The following is a 21,610-nucleotide window of genomic DNA, read 5'->3' as shown; positions in this document are numbered from 1 at the left end:
AGAAGACCAGAAATAAAAATAATTGCAGGAAAATGCTGGCTATCTTTAGCAGCACAGACCCAGGCCCCTTTAATGCTATTTTTACTTGTGCAATAAATTGTTTCTTTTTGTTTTGCACACTCGGCATGTCCTTTCTTTTGTCATGGGGCACTGTATTTTCCTAGCACTCCAAAGCGTGATGTTTTGCCCCAAAGGTAGACATACTTTTTCATCTAGCTAGCACATTAATTTCTGTCCTGCTTGCTGGGTAGAATGTGATTGTGCAAGGGATATTTCTATTTAATTTATTTAAGTTGTTTTTTAAATAGCACCTTTTAGGGCAATCACAAAGCAATACACAATTAATGAAATACATCAAGAGGCATTACATTTAAACAATGAAATATGACAAAAACCAGCACTGGAAAATAGCTTCGCTGTCCAGCAGCACACTTTAAACTCCAAAAGTCTTTTTAAAAGATGAAGAAGTGCATCCAAAGCTCATTTCAAATAGACTAGAGATAGTACCTGCCTATCTTCCCCTGGGACTGAGTACCACATGTGAGGACCCAGCACACAGAAGGCTATCTTTTAGCCTAACCTTCCTCACAGGGCTATCGTCAAGCTAAAATGAGATAACACTGTGTTTAATCTGCACTAAACCTTGGTGATAAAGCGGACAGGGAACATAAATAATAATTAAAACAAAAAAAATTCCTTCCAGTAGCACCTTAAAGACCAACTAAGTTAGTTCTTGGTATGAGCTTTCGTGTGCATGCACACTTCTTCATGTCTTGTGCATGCACACGAAAGCTCATACCAAGAACTAACTTAGTTGGTCTTTAAGGTGCTACTGGAAGGAATTTTTTTTGTTTTGACTATGGCAGACCAACACGGCTACCTATCTGTAACTAATAATTAAAACGTAAGTGCATGCAGTGCTTGCAACCTCCACCAGATGTCCCAAAACTGTATTTAAACTTCAAAACTATCAGCAATACTAGAAAGAGATTTGCAGCAGAAATGAATCAACACGTGTAAAATCTTTTGGAAGGTAATATATGCTATGGAAAATATGAATGTTGCTAATAAACTCATACGGATAACCTGAGCACCGTTTGACTCTGTTTTCATCTGAGTCTTTTTCTTTCTACCTGTCAAATCACCCATTCAACATTTTCAAAGGAGGAGGCTCTTCCTCTCCTTCCTTTCTTTTTCTTTTTGCAAAGTTTTTTCTTTATTTCATTTCATAATGCATATGAAGCAGAGAGAACAATTATAACAACAGACAAAAATTAAGAGACGGAAACAAAACTATAAGCTAGGCACGTAGAATGAGTTAAAACAACCTTCCTGTTATCCTCTGATGGGATCTATTCCTGCTTTTCTAATATTCTCCCTGTTATACTGCTCTTGGCTGACCTTGCCCAATCCCATGACTTTCAGTACCAACTACCATATTCTTTGCTCTATAAGACTCACTTTTTCCCTCCTAAAAAGTAAGGGGAAATGTGTGCGCGTCTTATGGAGCGAATGCAGGCTGCGCAGCTATCCCACAAGCCAGAACAGCAAGAGGGATTGCTGCTTTCACTGTGCAGTGATCCCTCTTGCTGTTCTGGCTTCTGAGATGCAGAATATTTTTTTCTTGTTTTCCTCCTCCAAAAACTAGGTGCGTCTTGTGGTCTGGAGCATTTTATAGAGCGAAAAATATGGTATATGCTTATGATGCCAGCTAGACCTCTGCATCCAGACCATTCCTACTTCATCCCTTTTTGCATGGCTGTTCCATTGATTCACAAACTCTGTCCAAGTCTGACATTATCAGATTTTCCTCTTCTTGAATGTCTTCCACCCCTATCGACAATGTCACCATCTACCCTAGAGATACTCGGTGCCCCTTGAAGATAGTTAAACTACAATTCCCATCATCACTTACCATTGTCCATGACTGGCTGGGGCTGATGGGAGCCGTAGTCCACCAACTTCTGGAGGCCATCACATCTTCTACCTCTGATCTGTTGACCAAGCACAGAGTTTGGGCCTTAACTCGGACTGGGTACAATCGATGGCCATGTCATGTCACTGCTGCCTTTACAACATGGATGGGGAACATGTGGCTCTCCAGAGGTTGCTGGACTACAACTCTCATTATTCCTGACTTTGACCATGTTGGTTGGGGCTGATGGAAACTGAGAGTCCAACAATGTTCCCCACGCCTGGTCCAGACTCCAAGGCCACTTGTTTCTTCATGACATAATTCCATTATAGACTCTGGAAAACGTTTTCCCATGATTACAAAACCTGATCCATAGTTATCGTCACAGATTTCTGGGGCTTTTATATCTTCTCCTAGCCAAGGGAGATAGAAATCTGCAAGAATGGCAGCCCAAAATCTGAATCTGGAAAATGCAGATCTCATGGCAGAAATAGATCAGGCAACTTCAGAAGAATAAATGGTGAAAATTAGGGACTGCGCATCAGTGGTGTGATGCACTTTTAATAATTAGTTTCATTCAAAGGAGAGCGGTTCCAATCATTGGAAATATGTGAGGGGGTAATGTGGAGAACACTGTAGCATTCAAAACCATGCATGCTGTTGCAGAAGAGGAACACTTTAAGCATCCTTTAAGCAGAGCATGACCTGAATATGAGCGATTAGAACAGCAGTAAGCCCATCAGTGAGGAACCATTTATTACTGCTTTCCTTGGCAGGAACATAGATCACTCCTTCAAATCTGCGTTGTTTCCACCTTATCTACCGTTCAATCACACTTAGCAACAATTTTCTAGCTTAATCTTTTCTTTTCATTTTTTTTGCTAGGCCCGAGAAATAAATCCGCGCCCCCAGGATGCGGGTGAGCAAAGCAACATTAATAACAGCTTCAGGGCTAATTAAATATTAATTGCACGGCCCTTTAATAGGAATAGACAGAACTGTATGCCTACTAGCAGGAGCTAATACATCCAGCCCAAGCAGACGGACACGGATCTCACACATTTGGAGACGATTCCATTTCTAATTTCTCTGATCCCAGAAGACAAGGGTGTCGAATTCATTTGGAGAAAGGAGCTTGGCTGAGACTTAATTAGAGTCCATATGCCACACTGCATCAGTTCAAGGCATTCTGATTTTCGCAGTGGGCAGCAAGATGTTGACCGATGTCACACGCAGATCAATGCAAAACGTGACCTTTATGCAACAACGTGACAAGCCCCCAAAGCTGGCTGCCAGAGCATCTTTTGAAAGGAAGTTTTGCAGACATAGTTGAAATTAGGAGTCATTGTAAACCCCTCCTCTGCAAAAGGGAGTCCACCCTCCCATCTCCTATCTCTGCCTTCCTAATGGAAATGTCAATTCCCCCCCTCTCTCTTTCTCTCTCTCTCTCTCCCCCCCCCCCAGCAATTTCAGTTGTTACAATTGACTTTTGAGGCTAGATCTGTAAAAAGGTAAAGGTAAAGGTACCCCTGCCCGTACAGGCCAGTCTTGACAGACTCTGGGGTTGTGCGCCCATCTCACTCAAGAGGCCAGGGGCCAGCGCTGTCTGGAGACACTTCCGGGTCACGTGGCCAGTGTGACATCGCTGCTCTGGCGAGCCAGAGCTGCACACGGAAACGCCGTTTACCTTCCTGCTGGTAAGCGGTCCCTATTTATCTACTTGCACCCGGAGGTGCTTTCGAACTGCTAGGTTGGCAGGCGCTGGGACCGAGCAGCGGGAGCGCACCCCGCCGCAGGGATTCGAACCGCCGACCTTTCGATCGGCAAGTCCTAGGTGCTGAGGCTTTAACCCACAGCGCCACCTGCGTCCCGGCTAGATCTGTATAAGGTAGCAAAAGATCACACTTCCATAACAGTTGTTTGCTTCCCCCCCAAATAATTCTGAGAGCCATGGGCATAGCCAATGGGGGGCAGGGGGAAAGCTGCCCCCCAATCAAGTAAAACAATAGAGATACTTGACAAACTGCCCAATCACATTGGGCCTACCCTCCTCTAACTAAAACCCTGCCCCCCTCAACAGAAATCCTGTTCCCCTAACAAAAATCCTGGCTACACCCATGCTGAGAGCTGTAGTCTTTTAAAGGTGATGAGAGTTGTTAGGAGACCTATATTCCCTTCACAGAGCTACAATTCCCACAGTGGTTTATCAATCAGCGCCTCTTCCCAGGGAACTCTGAGAATTGTAGCCCTGTGCGGGACTTCGGGACCTCTTAACAACTCTCAGCAGCCTTCACAAACCACAAATCCCAGAAGTCTTTCGGAGGAAGCCATGGCTGTATAATGTGGTACCATAGCACTTTTAAAGTGCCGTATTTTTTGCTCCATAAGACACACTTTTTTCCTCCTAAAAAGTAAGGGGAAATGTCTGTACGTCTTATGGAGCGAATGCGTGGTCCCTGGAGCCAAATTGCCCAGAGGCAAAAAGCAGATAGCGCTCTTTTTTTTAGAAAGAGGGAAGGAGGTGTTGAAACAAAGCCACTGAGCAACTGATCAGCAAGCGATCGGGAGGGAGATAAGGGACTCTAGAGATAAAGGAGGCTGCCTGGGAAGGGGGAGGTAAAAGCACATGGATCCTCAGGATTTTTGCACTGGGTCACCCCAAATTCACCACCAGAGCACATAGCATGTCCAGGGCTATAGCCTGCACCAAAAAATCATGCCTCCGTTGTTTCGTGGGGCTGCAATGGCGCAAAAACGTGGTTACAAACCACAGATCCACATGGATTCTCAGGATTTTTGCATTGGACTACCCCAAACTCACCGTCAAATCACAAAAATCACACACCCACTGTTTTGTTCATAATATATATTTTTTCTTGTTTTCCTCCTCTAAAAACTAGATGCCTCTTATGCTGCGAAAAATACGGTATTTTGTGAACGTGCCCAAGAAGAGCCCTGCAGAATTGAGCCAAAAGCCCATCTAGTGTAGCATTCTGTTCTCCCGGTGCCCAGCCAGATGCCTATGAGAAGCTTGTAAGAATTGCGTTTCTTGTAAACCACTTAGAGGTTTTATTACAATTAAGTGGTATATAAATTTTGTTGAGTAAATAAAACAAATAAGCTTGCAATCAGGACTTGAGTGCAACAGCACTCTCACCACTTGCAATTCAACTGGTGTTCACACAGGTTGTAAATAATGTATTTTTGGTTTTGGTTTTAAGTGCAGCACGAACATTCATTCACATAACCTTATTTAACACACACACACACAGAGACTTTTAAAGCATTGAAACACTTCACTGGGAATAGAATGAAGTGACCTCAAAACAGCAAATGGACCAACCAGTGAACACACTTCAGAGGTAACTGCTGAGAGCAAGAGGAAGAATGGATTTCTACCAAGCTAGATCCTGGGGAAAAAGCTTATGCATCTGTTCAAAGCAGCAGAGTGAGTGCTTTCTCCATGGACTTGCTCCTTCCAACACGTACAGCATGTATACATTCAAAGCCAGGGATAACCAATAGGGTATCTCCCAGGACTACAACTTCCATCAGCCTCAGTCAGCATGTCCAATGTTCCAGCATGGAGTTTACATCTAAAACATCTGGAGGGCAACACATTGGTTTCGCCTAGCAGCTTGGGCTGGCTTTCTTGAATATCAGTAGCACTCAAGAAAAACTTGAAAGCACAACTTTGAGATTCAAGCAGAGATTCAAGTTCTTTCAAGGACATTTTAATGTTCAGTATACAGTGGTACCTCGGGTTAAGTACTTAATTCATTTCAGAGGACCGTTCTTAACCTGAAACTGTTCTTAACCTGAAGCACCACTTTAGCTATTGGGGCCTCCTGCTGCTGCTGCCACCGCACGATTTCTGTTCTCATCCTGAGGCAAAGTTCTTAACCCGAGGTACTATTTCTGGGTTAGCAGAGTCTATAACCTGAAGCGTATGTAACCTGAAGCATATGTAACCCAAGGTACCACTGTACTGACATTTTTTTCTGCTTTAAAGGGAAGTTTATCATTTAAAATTGTTCAGACAGCCACATTTAAAGATATACGGAAGCTGTGACAGGATGTCAGAAATGTGGGCTTTTCACTTGGCCTTCCAAGTAGGCAACCCGCTTGCCATTTCATGTGTAGAACGTTGCCAAGCTGGACTCTGAACTAGGGCATTAAAATCATAACTTGGACACATGCTGAAGCATTCATAAGACCAATGGTTGTTATGGGGAGAGGAGAATCATGTGCAATGCCTTGAGCTCCTTAGAGGAAAATATGGTATATAAATGTAATACACAAACAAAAAGCTGAAATCCACTGGGGTAAGACAAACCTGTTGTCTTTGTCCATGGAGTTTACTTGGTAGGGATACTGGAGTGGCTTGCTGGTTCCTCCTCCAGGTGGATCACGTTTGGTCAGAACTCTCCACTATGACCTGTCCATTTTGGATGGCCCTGCACAGCATAGCTCATAGCTTCTCTGAGTTATTCACGCCCCTTCGCCATGGCAAGGCAGTGATCCATGAAGCTGAGGCTCCAATACTTTGGCCACCTCATGAGAAGAGAAGACTCCCTGGAAAAGACCCTGATGTTGGGAAAGATGGAGGGCACAAGGAGAAGGGGACGACAGAGGACGAGATGGTTGGACAGTGTTCTCGAAGCTACCAGCATGAGTTTGACCAAACTGCAAGAGGCAGTGGAAGACAAGAGTGCCTGGTGTGCTCTGGTCCATGGGGTCACAAAGAGTCGGACAAGGCTAAACGACTAAACAACAACAAAAGACAAACCAGATGGTGCTGAAACCGCAAATGGTTGTATGAGTTGTGTCTCTCCCACTTCTATCATTGGTCTTTTTCTGAAATGTTCTTCTTTGGGTTGACTCACAGATCTCAACGTGACAGTCTCCAGATTGGTCCTCTGCTTAACTCTTTCAAAACAACAACAACACTTACATCCCACTTGGGTTATTGCCATGGAACCCAAAGCAGTTTACACGTGGTCTATTGATGCACTGACCAGCCCTAGACCTGCATAGCTCCAGGAAGGTGACAGCAGTATGTTCCTCTAGAATACCCATCCATTCCTTGAGATGTTCTGTAGATTACATTTCCACTTTTAGGTGCCACCCATGGGTTTGAAAGGTAGCATTCTAGTCACTGTAACAGTAGAGAGATTTTACTCTTCCAAATTACAGTACCTAGACCTAAACGAGTGGTACTTGGCTGTTTCTCTCTCATACATTACCTCTTTTGTCTATTATGTAACAGCAGGTGGCAATGCTCCTCGAAGATTTGGCCCCTCACTGTGACAGCTCGCCTTCCACCCCGTCATACTTTGATTACCCTACATTATTGCAAAGTGCGCACCATACAGAACCATCTGGAGGTCTATTTTTTGCCCAGGTGACTGTATCCATTGTTTCTGTCTGTTTGAATTCCTGAGCTAATGACTGAACTGGTGGGCACCTCTTTCGATATTCAGAAGTAAAAAACTACTTCAAAAACAAAAGGGCCTAAAACAATCAGAACCGAGAGCATGTTCCAAGATTGCTTGCTCTCATTTGGCTAGATCCCTTCAAGTGTTATAGAGAAAATTATGGGCTTTTTAGAGTGAAGAGCACTTTGCCACTGCTGAATGAGGGTGTTGCAATGTGAGAAATGTTCCCCATTATCACAGCAATTTCCATTACATTTCCAGGAGGTAATTTACATCCAAGTGAAACATCAGGCCTTCAGATCAGTATGTCAAACGTTAAACTGTTGTCTGCTTGCTCCATTTCATGGCCAGATGGATTTTGAGCATACAGTGGAATGAGCAGAAGCCTACCCAATGCTGTCATGCGCACTGCACATCCGAACGGCATCTGTTTCCTTTGTGCGCAAGTCCTTCACAGCATGATAGCCACAGTCGCTGCAGAATAGGAGAATGGAGATGGACAGAAATAGGAGTGCCCTATTATGGGATTTTTAAAAATCATTGGTGTGGTCTGAAGCAGGAAGTGAAATGGATGGCCAAAGGACATGTGACTTTAAAGCGCCCGTAACACATTATTCATGCAAGGGGGCAGAATGGGAGCACTGGGGAGTGTGTTGCCAACAGCAACAGTTCTTTCACTGGATCCCCATGCAATGACCAAATCAATGAGTGAAGAATAACAATTAAGATCATAATATCAGCCTGCTGGCTCAGGTTAATGGCCCGTCTAGTCCAGAATCCTGCTCTCACAGTGGCCACCCAGATGCCTGTAGGAAACTTGCAAGCAGAACCCGAGCACAAGAACGCTTTCCGCTCTTGTAGTTTACAACAACTGGTCTTCAGAAGAATTACAGTGTGACGCGGCAGCTAAAAAAGCCAATGCAATTCTGGGCTGCATCAGATCAAGGGAAGTAATAGTGCCACTGTATTCTGCTCTGGTCAGACCTCACCTGGAGTACTGTGTCCAGTTCTGGGCACCACAGTTCAAGAAGGACACTGACAAACTGGAACATGTCCAGAGGAGGGCAACCAAAATGGTCAAAGGCCTGGAAACGATGCCTTATGAGGAACGGCTAAGGGAGCTGGGCATGTTTAGCCTGGAGAAGAGGAGGTTAAGGGGTGATATGATAGCCATGTTCAAATATATAAAAGGATATCACATAGAGGAGGGAGAAAGGTTGTTTTCTGCTGCTCCAGAGAAGCGGACACGGAGCAATGGATCCAAACTACAAGAAAGAAGTCTCCTTCTTTGGAGGTCTTTAAGCAGAGGCTTGACAACCATATGTCAGGAGTGCTCTGATGGTGTTTCCTGCTTGGCAGGGGGTTGGACTCGATGGCCCTTGTGGTCTCTTCCAACTCTATGATTCTATTCTATGATACTGCCTCCAACCACAGAGTCAGAGCACAGCCATCATGTTTTCTATGGCTTGAGAGCAGACAGAACAAGCAATTCTTACGCTCCTTCAGCCACTGGGAACCACTCAGTGCAGAAACCTATAGTGGTCAATACAGTATGTTGCTCTTCTCTGGTCTTGGTTTATGCTGAAGTTTGTGAAGGAGAGATTCCAAGCCCCTTTTTATCTCTTACAAATATAAACCTATCTTGGAGACTATGTGACACGGTGCTCCTCTTATGGGTGGCTGAGCTTGAAGCCGTGCCAAGAGCTGCCCATGACCACACAATAGATAAGAAAGTAGGCAGTTTATCAGCAGGTGTCCAAACAAAAGGTAAGAAATGTGGAGGGCTAATTAAAGGGTCTCAGACCCGCTCGTCCCAACCCTATTGTATATATACCAGTCCAAATCCAACAAGTCTTGGAAGAACCTTGAAAGTTACAGCATGCTAAGGAATGGAAAATGGGGTCTCCCTACTGAGCCATATATTTCACCCCATGCTACGTTTGTGGAGATATACAACTGTCTCACCTTTCTACTGCTGTGCATTTCCCAAACAGGATCCAGCTTTTTGTGGTGTGTGTGTGTGTGTGTGTGTGTGTGTGTGTGTGTGTGTAAACCATTCAAACTTCCCATGGGCTGCACTTTATTGCTTTTTAAACAACCACAGGGGGTTCTGCACTTCAACTTGCCCTTTGTTAAAGAGAGCACACGCTAGGCTGGTAAATAATTAGCAACTTTGCCATGCTCAATGTCATGCAGTTACGTCTATAAATGTTGTCCACCAGATCCCTGCCATTCTAAGCCTGGGAGCCAGAACGTACGTTGACACTGAAGAAGCCAAGACTGTTTAGTGATGCAAAAAAATCAACACACAGCCAAAACCAGCATTGGCTTTCAGCTTTTCCTTTTTGGAGAAGCACAGGTTTTATTTACTCCAATAATAAATCATACCACAGCTAAAAGCATTCAAACACATCCATAATTCTTAATTCACAGAGTTTTATTGGAAGAAGCGCCTGCTAACTCAAACACGTGTTATCACATGTGGTGGGTGGGCGGGTGGATGAAGACAGGGGCTTTTTGCTTACATTATTTACTGCACTACTCAAAACATGTCTATGCAATAGAAAGTCCTATTATTTCAGTGCAACATACTCCCAGATAAAGGAGTATAGCAGGGATGGGCGAACTTCAGGCTGACTTAGAGACCCCTTAGCTCCTGCCTCAGAGTCCTCTCCTTTCGCTGAAATACATCAATGACATCTTCATCATTTGGACTCAAGGAGTAGGAAAGGACCACTGAGAAATTCCACTAGGTATTATTTCTATCTCACTGTCAGTCTGAGACTTGGACCAGTCCATGCAACAGGTTAAGTTTCTGGACACCACAGTGTGCCTATAGGATGGCCATATAAAGTCCACCTTAGCCTAACAGCTTCATGGACAATGACCTATATCTACCTATTTCCAGCAACAGCACACAACAGACTCCATCATCTACAGCCAGGACCTGCAATACAATCACATTCATTCCATTTCATTTGATAGTGCCAGGCTTCAAAGAATCAGCTCCCTCCCCACTTGGCAGTAGATAAGCAGAACAAAGTGAAAGGAGCCTTCTTACCAGTTAGAAATCTTTAATAATCACAGCGAGGGATAATGACGGTGCTTCCAATTAAGGCTACACCCCCACATCCCTCTCAATCTACGTCACCCCTACCTCTGATAACCTGAGCTTGTAGTCACTGTGCCTTCTGTTCTGCAACTTTTTCAGCTCTCCTAGAATGGGGGGGGGGGAGGGAAGGAGGATCCTTCCAATGACTGTGAATCTGTTAACCCTCTCTCTTCCAGTGTTCCTTCTCCTAGCTGCTCTTCATCCAGTATTTCCCAGCTTTTCCCTTCTGAACTATGCCCCTCTGCATACCACTGTTCTAAATCTATACTGCCCTCCTGCTCCTAGGGAGATTCAAGATCAAGGGGAGGAGGGGTCTCCCACCATGCCTCCTCATTATAGCCCTCCTTAGCACGGTCCCTGACAGATAGGGACACACACATGAAGAATTTATCAGGTATTTAAGAACACAACCCACCCAAAGAAGAGAGAAAGCCTGACACTGACAAGGCCAGACTAGTTGCCTGCTACAGGACAAGCTCCAAAGAAAAACAACATCAGTTGTCTTCACTGAGAGCTTCCAGCTGAAACTGTATCATCATTTCATCTGTACTGCTCATCTTGGGCAACAGTTAGTCCCTTTCACAGATCTTGGATGATATATCTGCTTTCACTTACAGACAGTTCCCTAAAGATTGACCACCTAAAACTAAAACTGGCCATCTAACACAGAGATATAAATCCATGGATTAAGCCAGTGTTTCTCCAAGTGTGTGGTGTGCAACACTGGTGTGGCAGGGGAGGGTGACAAGTGTGGCAGGGAGATTCAAGGACAATCAGGATTATATTCTGAGAATGATTCCTGCTCTTATGTAGCTGCATTGGTTTTTTTCTGGATGTCCCATGAACATATTATAAAGTAGCTGTGTTCTATATTATAAATCAAACACTGCTAGGAGTTGTTTCTTTTTGTTTTCCAAAGGTTTCCTTATCAACAAAATGTTTTGGTGTGGTGAGAGCAAATGTTTATTCTGAAAGTGTGGCCTAGAGAAAACAGTGCAAGAACCACAGGATTAAACCCTGCAATAAACCCAGATGGCAACTCTTGTTTCCTGATCTGTTCAGGAAGCACTATTATAGGATCTAATTATATCAGCAATACCATCAGGGACTCATTTACCTGTTCATCCTCTAATGTGATACATATGTATTACCTGCTAACAATGCCCTCCTGCTATCTACATAAGAACAGACCTATCTCGATGCAAGGGAACACGAATCTGGTATAAAAATAACAACATTCAGAAGCCAATGAGAGAACACTGCGGTCTCCCAGGACACACTGCAGTTCTCCAAAACTTCAAAGAGAAGATGGAGGATGTGGAAATCGCTGAACCTTGATTCATCAGCAAATTCAATTGTGCTCAGCTTGGACTTAATTGGGGACGCTGAAATCGCTGAACTAAAATTCACCAGCAAATTAAATTGTGGTCAGTTTGGACTTAATTGGAGGCACAGGGTGTCTTTCCAACCACATGTGCAAAATTATCACAGAATGTCTAGAGAGAGTTTTATCTGAGTGAGTGGTGCATTAAACACACACACAATTCATGCATCTGATAAAGTGGCTTATGAAGCAAAATAACATCGCAATAACCCTGCTTCATCTCTAAGGTATAGCAGGATGCTTTGTTGTTTTTGCTGCAACCGACAAACATAGCTACATCCCTGGGATTTGTATTTATTAACATACAGGAATACACATCACATCAGGGAATAGTTCTTCTAAGATGCCATACTTAAAAGTACACCAACTTTCAATAAATATAATATAAAGGTAAAGGTAAAGGTAAAGGGCCCATTAGGTCCAGTCGTGACCGACTCTGGGGTTGCGATGCTCATCTCGCTTTATTGGCCGAGGGAGCCGGCGTACAGCTCCGGGTCATGTGGCCAGCATGACTAAGCTGCTTCTGGCAAACCAGAGCAGTGCATGGAAACGCTGTTTGCCTCCCCCCCGGAGTGGTTCCTATTTATCTACTTGCACTTTGATGTGCTTTCGAACTGCTAGGTTGGCAGAAGCAGGGACTGAGCAACGGGAGCTCACCCCATCACGGGGATTCAAACCGCCGACCTTCTGATCGGCAAGTCCTAGGCTCTGTGGTTTAACCCACAGCGCCACCCGAGTCCCATAATTATAATATAATATTATAATATAATATAATATAATATAATATAATATAATATAATATAATAATATACACCAGAGCCTCCATTTGCTACCTCATACCATATATTCCAAGGTCCTAACATTTTCCTGCAGAATAAAATAAGAGTCTGCTGATCCAGTAACATTTTTACATTTGCTGAGAGAGAGGAACACAGTGCAAAGTAATGGAAAAATCAAACCCATTGGGTGGGGGTCACAGAAGCAGAACAGCTGCTGTTCTATAAAGATGTTAATATAAATCTTATAAATATAAGCACCCTGGAGAGAGCACCAGGATCATTTAACTTAAGCCCATGCCTGCTTGACCTTATCATTTGCCTTGTCCTCTGGGGCTGCTTCTAATATCAAGTGTTCTAAGCTGAATTCATCATAGGAACTGCTCTCTTATCCATGCAGTCAAGGAACATCAATACTTTCATGCCACACTTGGCAAGTAATGGTGTGGGAAGAGCCATAGCTCAGTGGCAGAAATCTGCTTTGCATAGAGAAGGTCCTAGGTTCAATCCCAGGCATCTCCATGTGGTTGTGATGGTGGTGGGGGAATGTCTCTCAGTCTGAAACCTTGCAGAACAGCTGCTGGTCAGTGTTGACACTAGTTTGACTTGAAATAAGGCAGCTTCCTATGTTCCTTAAGTGGAGGTGATCTCCATATATTAGGGTGGGAAACATGTGTGAAATAGCCTTCTGAAACTATGTGATTCATGTACTCTACATTTTATGATTATTAACGTGGGTGCTGGTGGTGCCAGCAAATCCCACAGCCTTGAGGACCCACTTGCATAACCAACATGTTTTTAATATAATTTTTATTAAATTTTCTGTTTTACAATTTCACATATTCATTTTACATCCTTAAGATATCAGTGACTTCTCTTCTTCTTTTTCCATGGTTCATTTTAAATACAGTGGTACCTCGGGTTAAGTACTTAATTTGTTCCGGAGGTCCATACTTAACCTGAAGCACCACATTAGCTAATGGGGCCTCCTGCTGCCGCCACACCGCCAGAACACGATTTCTGTTCTCATCCTGAAGCAAAGTTCTTAACCTGAAGCATTATTTCTGGTTACAGATAGGTAGCCGTGTTGGTCTGCCATAGTCAAAACAAAAAAAATTCCTTCCAGTAGCACCTTAAAGACCAACTAAGTCAGTTCTTGGTATGAGCTTTCGTGTGCATGCACACTTCTTCAGATACACTCAAGTCTGTAACCTGAAGCGTATGTAACCTGAAGCGTATGTAACCCGAGGTACCACTATACCTTAAATCCCTGCATATTTTACAAAAACTATACCAATTGCTTTTCCATTATTGTATCCATCAAAACTTGTTTATCCTGTTGAATTTATTTTAATGCTGCGAGCGTTTTCAGCTGCACACAATTATTTTCCATATATTCAATAAACGTTTTCCAATCTTCTTTAGACGGATGTTCTTCTTGTTCACTTGTTATATGTTTAGTCACTTGCAGAACCAACTTTTCAAGTCATAGGATTGCTGGAGGTAGAGACAGGGCCTTGTCAGTGCTGGTTCCATATCTGAAATGCACATTGCCCCTTCGGCGCTGGCTTTAAACAGTCCCCCAAACCCCATTTGATTAAGAAGCTGAACCTATCAGTATATTATATTGCTGCTGTTTTTAAGTTGCTCTTGTTTAGCTGTATAAGTTAATATGAGTACGTTGCTGGTTTTTGAAACATTTTAACAGACAGCTGTTTCAGCTTTCATTGTGTTCCACTGGAATTAGGTTTTCTTCTTTTAAGGTAAATTGCCCTGAGAGATGGTTGCCCTAAAGGCAACCTAGAAATCTGCAATCAATAAATACCTAGGGCAGGTTTACCTGGTCAGTTATTGCCCCAGCAATATGGAACTCTTTGGTTTGGAATTTCCTATCTTCCTGTGAAAGTTGGGGAGCTGTCCAGTACATGCATAGCAAAGTTTCTGAAGAGGCAAGGGAGCTGTCCAACCTAAGAATTAATTGCAAGAGCAGAGAAACTGGGTAGAAGGAGGTGTTGCACCAGCAACACTAGACAAGTGGAAAGGGATATAGCTGGTTCTGCTGTTCCACTCCTTTCTGGAGCATCAGTGGGGCTCCAAGGCAGAATATTCTTAAATGTCTGATTCATTCTCTCAAGTATTTACTCAAGGATTAGAATCACTGTGATGTTTTTTGCATTGCATCCTCTGGTCTGGGGTTTGGCTAGGATTTAATTTTATTGTTGCTATTGTTGCACCTCAGGTCTCAAAATGATTGTGGAAGAGACTAGAATGAGAGGTTTGAACCAGCCAGGATGCATTGGATTGAGTTAGCATGTCTTGTCCTGCTGCCGGATGTTCTGAGATAAGAGTGTCAGGTGCACTGGGTTACCATAGCAACACCAGTGAGTATGATTTGCTGAGTCATTCAGTCTCCCATTGATTCAGGAATGTCGAGATGGGTACAGTAGACTCCAGGGCATTGCTTTCATCAAGTCCTACTGCGTGTTGTGTCCTGTCCTGCTTGGTGTCAGGGTCTGACTCCGAATCTGTGAGAGTCAGAGGGAAGGGTTTTACACAGCAGCATTATCTAGCAGTGCTGGTGGACCTCTGTATATATGTATCTTTACTCCAAAGATCAGAAGAACTGTATATAGTAGATAGTACAGTTTAACTTTGTCTTGTGTCTGGAGACAATGGATGCTTTTTGAACTTTGTGGGAGAGGAATTTATCCCTTAACCAGGGACTCTGAAAGAAGCTGTTCTGCCGGGAGCAGGAAATCTCTGAAGACTCTCCTAGGGCTCCACATACTCTGCTTGATACAACACATTGGTTGAGGTGTGGTGATCTAACTACAGTCTTCCACAAGTCACCAACAATTGATTTAGCTGAAGCAAAGCCCCGTTCACTCCTTAGCTTCTTCCTGCCACCCTCTACCTCATGGGCTGCTGTGGTTTGACTGCAGCAATTTTTGTAAGGTCGTGAATTTAAGCTGCATTTTAACTTTTCAGGAAAAAAATTGGGGGGGGGGGAGTGCAGCTTATATTCAGGCCAATACAGTATATGGTCCAAATTTGGACTCTCCTACAACACTCTGTTTATGTATGAGTCATTTGGCTGATATGGCTTGTGGTCATCTGGTAACTTGAGGAGATTCTAATGAGATCCTATTTTAGATAGGTACACTGCTCCCCAAAAAATTAGTCTTCAGTGAGGTCAGTGCTAAAGGCATATATGGTTCCATTTAGATTGAACAATGTTTGAGACATACAACATCCCAAAGAGTGTGAGAATGCATTTTTCTCATCAGTACCTCAAAATTGCTTTTGGCAACATTATTATTATTTGTTTCTCCACCCTTACGTATTTATAATTGCTCTTTCTGATCATGCTCCAGTATCTTGAGTATGGTGGTTAAATATTTCACCTGTGAATTATGAAAATTTTAAAAGGCAGGTGGTGGCTGAACTTTGGGAATATTTTGAAAATAACGAGGGTACAACTTCTTCATGTGACATTGAATGGGAAGCATGTGATGCCTGTATTCAAGGTAGGATCATAGTGTTATGTCTCCCATAAGAAACGTATTCAAACATTGCAGGAAGAGACACTGAAGGAAATGGTGAAGCCTCTACTACATCAAACTGCAGCATCTCCTTCCCCGGATCTATATATCTGAAATGAACAAAATATGAATTGAATGATTTATTCACTGCTATAGGGCAGAGTTGACATTGGAACATACATTTATAAACTCCAGTTTTGTGTAGACACCTATTTGGGTATCTGGAGGGCTCTTATCAACTTATTTAATTTTTCAGAGAAGTACTGGTGTCTATCTCATTCTGAATGTCATCTGACAGTGTTCATTGTTGTTGTTTAGTCATTTAGTCATGTCCGGCTCTTTGTGACCCCATGGACCAGAGCACGCCAGGCACTTCTGTCTTCCACTGCCCCCCGCAGTTTGGTCAAACTCATGCTGGTAGCTTCGAGAACAATATCCAACCATCTCGTCCACAATAGTAATGAACAGTGTTCATTACTATTGTGCATTTTTCTATCTTTTTAAAAAATAGATATTTATTTTTGTTTTTTCTTTATTAAATCTGACATTTAAAAATAAATAGAATAAGAATAAGAATAAGGATTTTTTTTTAAAAAAAAATCTACATTCAATTACATCTTGAGAATTAATTTTACATGCTGAATTAATTTTGCCTTGCCAGACTCTTAAATAGTTCAGAATCCAATTTAAAAATAATCCACCTATTGCCAGACCGAACCATTTCTATATTAAGCCATGCCTTGTGAGGTTCATGCCTGTGATTGAGAGAGGGAACAAGACAGTACAAATAGAGTGTTAAAGTATTTTAGAACTTTTTGATTCATTAGACCCAATCTATCATAAGAGGAAGAATTTCCTTTTAAATGTTGGATGACTACTTAAATGAAAGAGTACTGGTTTATATCCAAGAACTCCGGCTTAAGTAATTTTGCTTAATCTTAAAGTTTTTGAATCTTAATTTTGAATCTTAAAGTTGAATTCCGCTCTCTGTTATTTAAAGTGTGAACGTATCTTTTGCACTTGGATGTTGTAGGGAAAGGAAATAATTCCTAGCTGTGTGACTCATGCAAACTTTCAGGAAATATTATTATTATTATTATTATTATTATTATTATTATTATTATTATTATTATTATTATTGTTATTATTGTTATTATTGTTATTATTGAATTTATATATGGCCCTACTATACCCACAGGTCCCAGGGCTGTTCACGGAATAAAATCAGAATATAAATCCACAAAATACATAATCAAAATAAAAACAACAACAACTCAATAATCCCCCCAACACATTTTAAATGGATGTCAATCAAATCAATTTTTGCCTGGTGCCTAAAGGTGTATAAAAAAGGCACCAGGCGAACTTCCCTGGGGAGAGCATTCCACAGATGGGGAGCCACTGCAGAGAAGGCCCGTTCTCGTGTTGCCACCCTCCTGACCTCTCGAGGAGGAGACACATGAAGAAGAGCCTCAGAAGATTATTTCATAGTCCGGGCAGGTTCATATGGAAAGAGGTGGTCCTTGAGGTATTGCGGTCCTGAGTCGTTTAAGGCTTTATATATTGAAAGTTTGAAACAAGATTAGGGAAAAGGCAGGAGATCAGGGCTCAGCCCCAAAGACTCAAGATCTTCTGGGTCACACCCAGTTTCTGTAGTGGCTAGGGCTGCTGGAAATTGTAACCCCAAAACATCTAGAGGGCACCAGATTGACAATAGCAGCCCTAACACACCTCTTGTTGTAATGGGACCTTTTCCCCCAGAGGGGCAGTGATGACATCTACTTGTGGAGTGCCAGGGTAATTGATGGAGCCTCTGTGATCTGGCAAGCGAAGGAGGTAATGATGCCGTTTCCATGTTTGTTTGAGACAAATTAGTTTAACCAAAAATGGGCCAGATTCTTCTTTCCTTTGATTTGATGGCTTCCGTACTTCAGGCTAGCAGTTTAAATGAACAAACTTCTTTGCAAGATTGATTGCCTTTCTAATTAAGAGCAAAAAACAAGGTTGTGTTTCAGCTGCCTAAAGATCTTTTCTTAAAACTCAGTGGGTTATACAAGTCAAACCTTTGGAGTCAGGTGTAAGCACCACAGAGTTCAGTGGACCTTAACTCCATAGGGCTGCAGTCATGCTGATCATAATAAATTGGGTATTCTGCTCTGTACCATTGCTCTTTTCCATATATGTGGGTAGAATACTCTCCTTAGGGGTGTGGCTGCAGGGTGGCACTTGTCGTAACAAGCTCCCGTGCTTCAAAGTTTCCTGCTTTCCCGGAAATGACTGGCAGAATTTGAGACCAGGGAGAAGAGTTGGTGGAAGAAGATTGGAAGAAATTCAAAAACTATTTACAGAAACAATGTAAAATTAATGAATGTTAAAATGATGTCGGTTTGAAATGATACGGATATAGCAACAAAGCTAAAAAGAATATGTAAAAATGGATTGATAATCAGATGAAGATACGAAGTTTTAATATGTTAAGATATAGAATTAAGATAAAAACAAAGAGGGAAAGGATTTGCTGAATTAACTATGTGAACTGGAATACAAAAAAGGGAGGTGTGAGGAAGTCAGGAAACAAGTAAATGAAATATAAGACACGAAAAGATTGATCTGTTTTTAATTGTTTTTTTATTTTTCATGTATTTTGTATTTTTTCTTTGTATTTTTGTATCTTTTTTCCTTTTATTTTTCTTTTTCTTTTCTTATTCTGTAACTTTCTTTTGTCTGTAAAATTTCAATAAATATCATTTTTAAAAAACAACAACAAAGTTTCCTGCTTTCCTCTTTGCTGAAAAACACCAAGCTTGTGCCTGCTTCCATGCTTTTGGGATGGAATATGTCTTTATCTCTTTTAAACTGGACACACACTCTTAAGGTCGGTGGAGAATCAGACTTACCACCAATCCCTGCTTTTCAAAGTTAATTGGGGCTGCTGTGATATAAATAGACTTTGGTCCAGATGGAAACTTTGCTGAGATTTATAAGTGGCTGATCTATCACATGTTCCATTTGTGCGCTGAGCGAGGGCACCATTCATTATTACTAGGTGCAGGCAGATAGCACTGGAAGTTAGAATAGTGCTGGAGGTGAGGAAGGCTTAAATATACGGTAGCTGGGTTGTGAAACATTTTGCTGAAGATGCTAAAACCCCAGAAGGGTCACCAGCTGCTTAAGGCCAACATGTAGTTCAACTTGGTCTCTTGGCTCCTTGAGGCTGTGCCTTGAAGCCTTAGGGTGGGAGATGGGGAGGTTCTAGGTTACTCTATGAATGCCATATCAATTTGCACCTGATGGTTGTTTGGTGTGGCATCTTGATGAGATCAGTGTCCTGCCGGCCAGAAAAATAGAAAGTGAGATTCCTCACCCCACCACCCAGAACATGGCAGACATCTTTTGTTTTGATTCCACCATCTTCTCTCTTTATGGAATCATATAAATCTTCCCCTTCTTCCAATGAATTGGAGTAAAATCATTTCACTACAAAATGTGTGTATAAGTAGATGTACAACCTTATTCTTCTAGAGTCTGCAGCCCTCCAGATGTTGTTGAACTACAGCTTCCATCACATTCCTTTTTAAAAATTTTTTTTTTTAAATTTCGAATTCATTGAAGAAGGAAATGGGGGGGGGGAGTTACAGAGCAATTTGGGAAATGTATAATAAGGCAACTGCGCATGTTCTTATGCTGCTGGGAGTGGTAGAAGCAAGACTAGACTAAGCAGCATATTCATCTGCATTTCAAAATTTCAGAGAATGGAAGGATGTAATTGGAACTACAGTAATACCTCCGCAAATTTCTGCCTTGTCTAGCGTCCATTCTGGCAAACATTCGTGGCAAACCCGGAAGTACCGGAATGGGTTACTTCTGGGTTTGCCACTCGCACATGTGCAGAAGCACTAAAGCATGCTCCATGCATGCGCAGAAGTGCAAACAGCTCTGTGTGTGTGTGCAGACATGGTGCTATGCCCTGCGTCCTTTTTGACTAGCCGCCGGGGCTCCGGAATGGATCCCAGCCACATAATTGTACCATTTGTATTCCTGTTTTCTAAAGCACTCACTGTCTAATTTGGCATCTTCACAATGAAAGGCTGAAGAAGAAAATCTCCATTTTCCCCTCCTTGGGAGAAGAAGAGAGACATCACATAAAACGAGGTCATAGTGGGGGTCTTCATCTGTGGAATGTTTCTGGCTTCATAATTTGCATGACTAGTACTAGCAAATATTTGTTCCACTAACAGTGGCCTTGAAGTTGGTGCTTAGCATCCGGACCAAAGACTGAGCAGGGACTCAAGTCACCTGGTCAGTCTTCCTCATTATGCTGAGATGTATTTTATTTCTATTTAAAATTATAGTAATTTTTCTAGATTTGCATATATACCCTATAAATTAAAATCTGCAAATGCCACGCAGATTTGTGGCCTCCATTCTTCTCTTTTTGGTGATGCATTTCCCCTTCTTTTAGCAAAAAATGATAAGTGGCTTTCCTAGCCACCATGGTGATCTCTAGCCTTTCACAATGCATTACTATTCAACTATGCATAATATTAAGGGACGTGGGTGGCGCTGTGGTCTAAACCACTGAGCCTCTTGGGCTTGCTGATCAGAAGGTCGGCGGTTCAAATCCCCGCAATGGGGTGACCTCCCGTTGCTCGGTCCCTGCTCCTGCCAACCTAGCAGTTCAAAAGCACATCAAGTACAAGTAGATAAATAGGTACAGCTCTGGCGGGAAGGTAAATGGCATTTCCGTGTGCTGCTCTGGTTTCAGAAGCGGCTTAGTTAAGCTGGTGACATGACCCAGAAACTGTCTGCGGACAAACTCTGGCTCCCTCGGCCCATAGAGCAAGATGAGCGTGCAACCTCAGAGTCGGTCACGACTGGACCTAACGGTCAGGGGTACCTTTACCTTTACCTATGCATAATATTAGTGTGTTTAGTGAAATGAACGGCGAATTTCCAGTTTGCACTCTTTATGGTGGGAGGGTAGGGAGGTAGGGGCAGCAAACCACACATACAAATTTCTAAAAGGTTTTAAATAGATGAATCCACACTTTGTTTCTTGCGCTGCTCAGACAAAAAGCTAGGAATTAGTAACTGATTACTGAAGCATGAAGCAAAGTCTGACTCCAAGGATATCAAGACCAGATGTCTGAGACCAGGTGGCTAGGAAGGGAGAAGATATGAGCATCCCCTGCCCCTGGATTCATCCAGTTGGCTTTCAGGAGATTTTAGGAGGCATTTCAAGCCAATTTACAAATATACCTTTAACTGACAAGTGGTTAGCTATCGCAATGGGCAGATCTTTTAATTTCATTTTCTCTCAGTTTCCAATTTTCCCCTTCGAAATTCAGTTCTCTACATTTTCACAGAAATTAGCTCTAACACAAAATCCCCATGAGAATCTGTCAGCATTTTAGTGTGGATTAAATGCACATTTTTGTATGGA

General features: G+C 42.4%; 1 long non-coding RNA gene across 1 annotated transcript in view; it reads left to right on the top strand.

The window, feature by feature from the left end:
* The first annotated feature begins 1,618 nt into the window (after window positions 1–1,618).
* The window catches only part of LOC310847994, a 182,850-nt gene continuing 162,858 nt past the window's right edge, over window positions 1,619–21,610 (top strand). The window contains exon 1 of the long non-coding RNA XR_014566105.1: window positions 1,619–1,691. This is a non-coding gene — a long non-coding RNA (uncharacterized lncRNA). The remainder of the gene's footprint in view (window positions 1,692–21,610) is intronic.

The sequence above is a fragment of the Podarcis gaigeae genome (assembly GCF_964106915.1).
Source record: "Podarcis gaigeae genome assembly, chromosome: 6".
In the NCBI taxonomy this organism is placed as follows: domain Eukaryota; kingdom Metazoa; phylum Chordata; class Lepidosauria; order Squamata; family Lacertidae; genus Podarcis; species Podarcis gaigeae.
The sequence above is the reverse complement of the archived record's forward strand: the minus strand, read 5'-3'. Positions and strand labels throughout refer to the sequence as shown.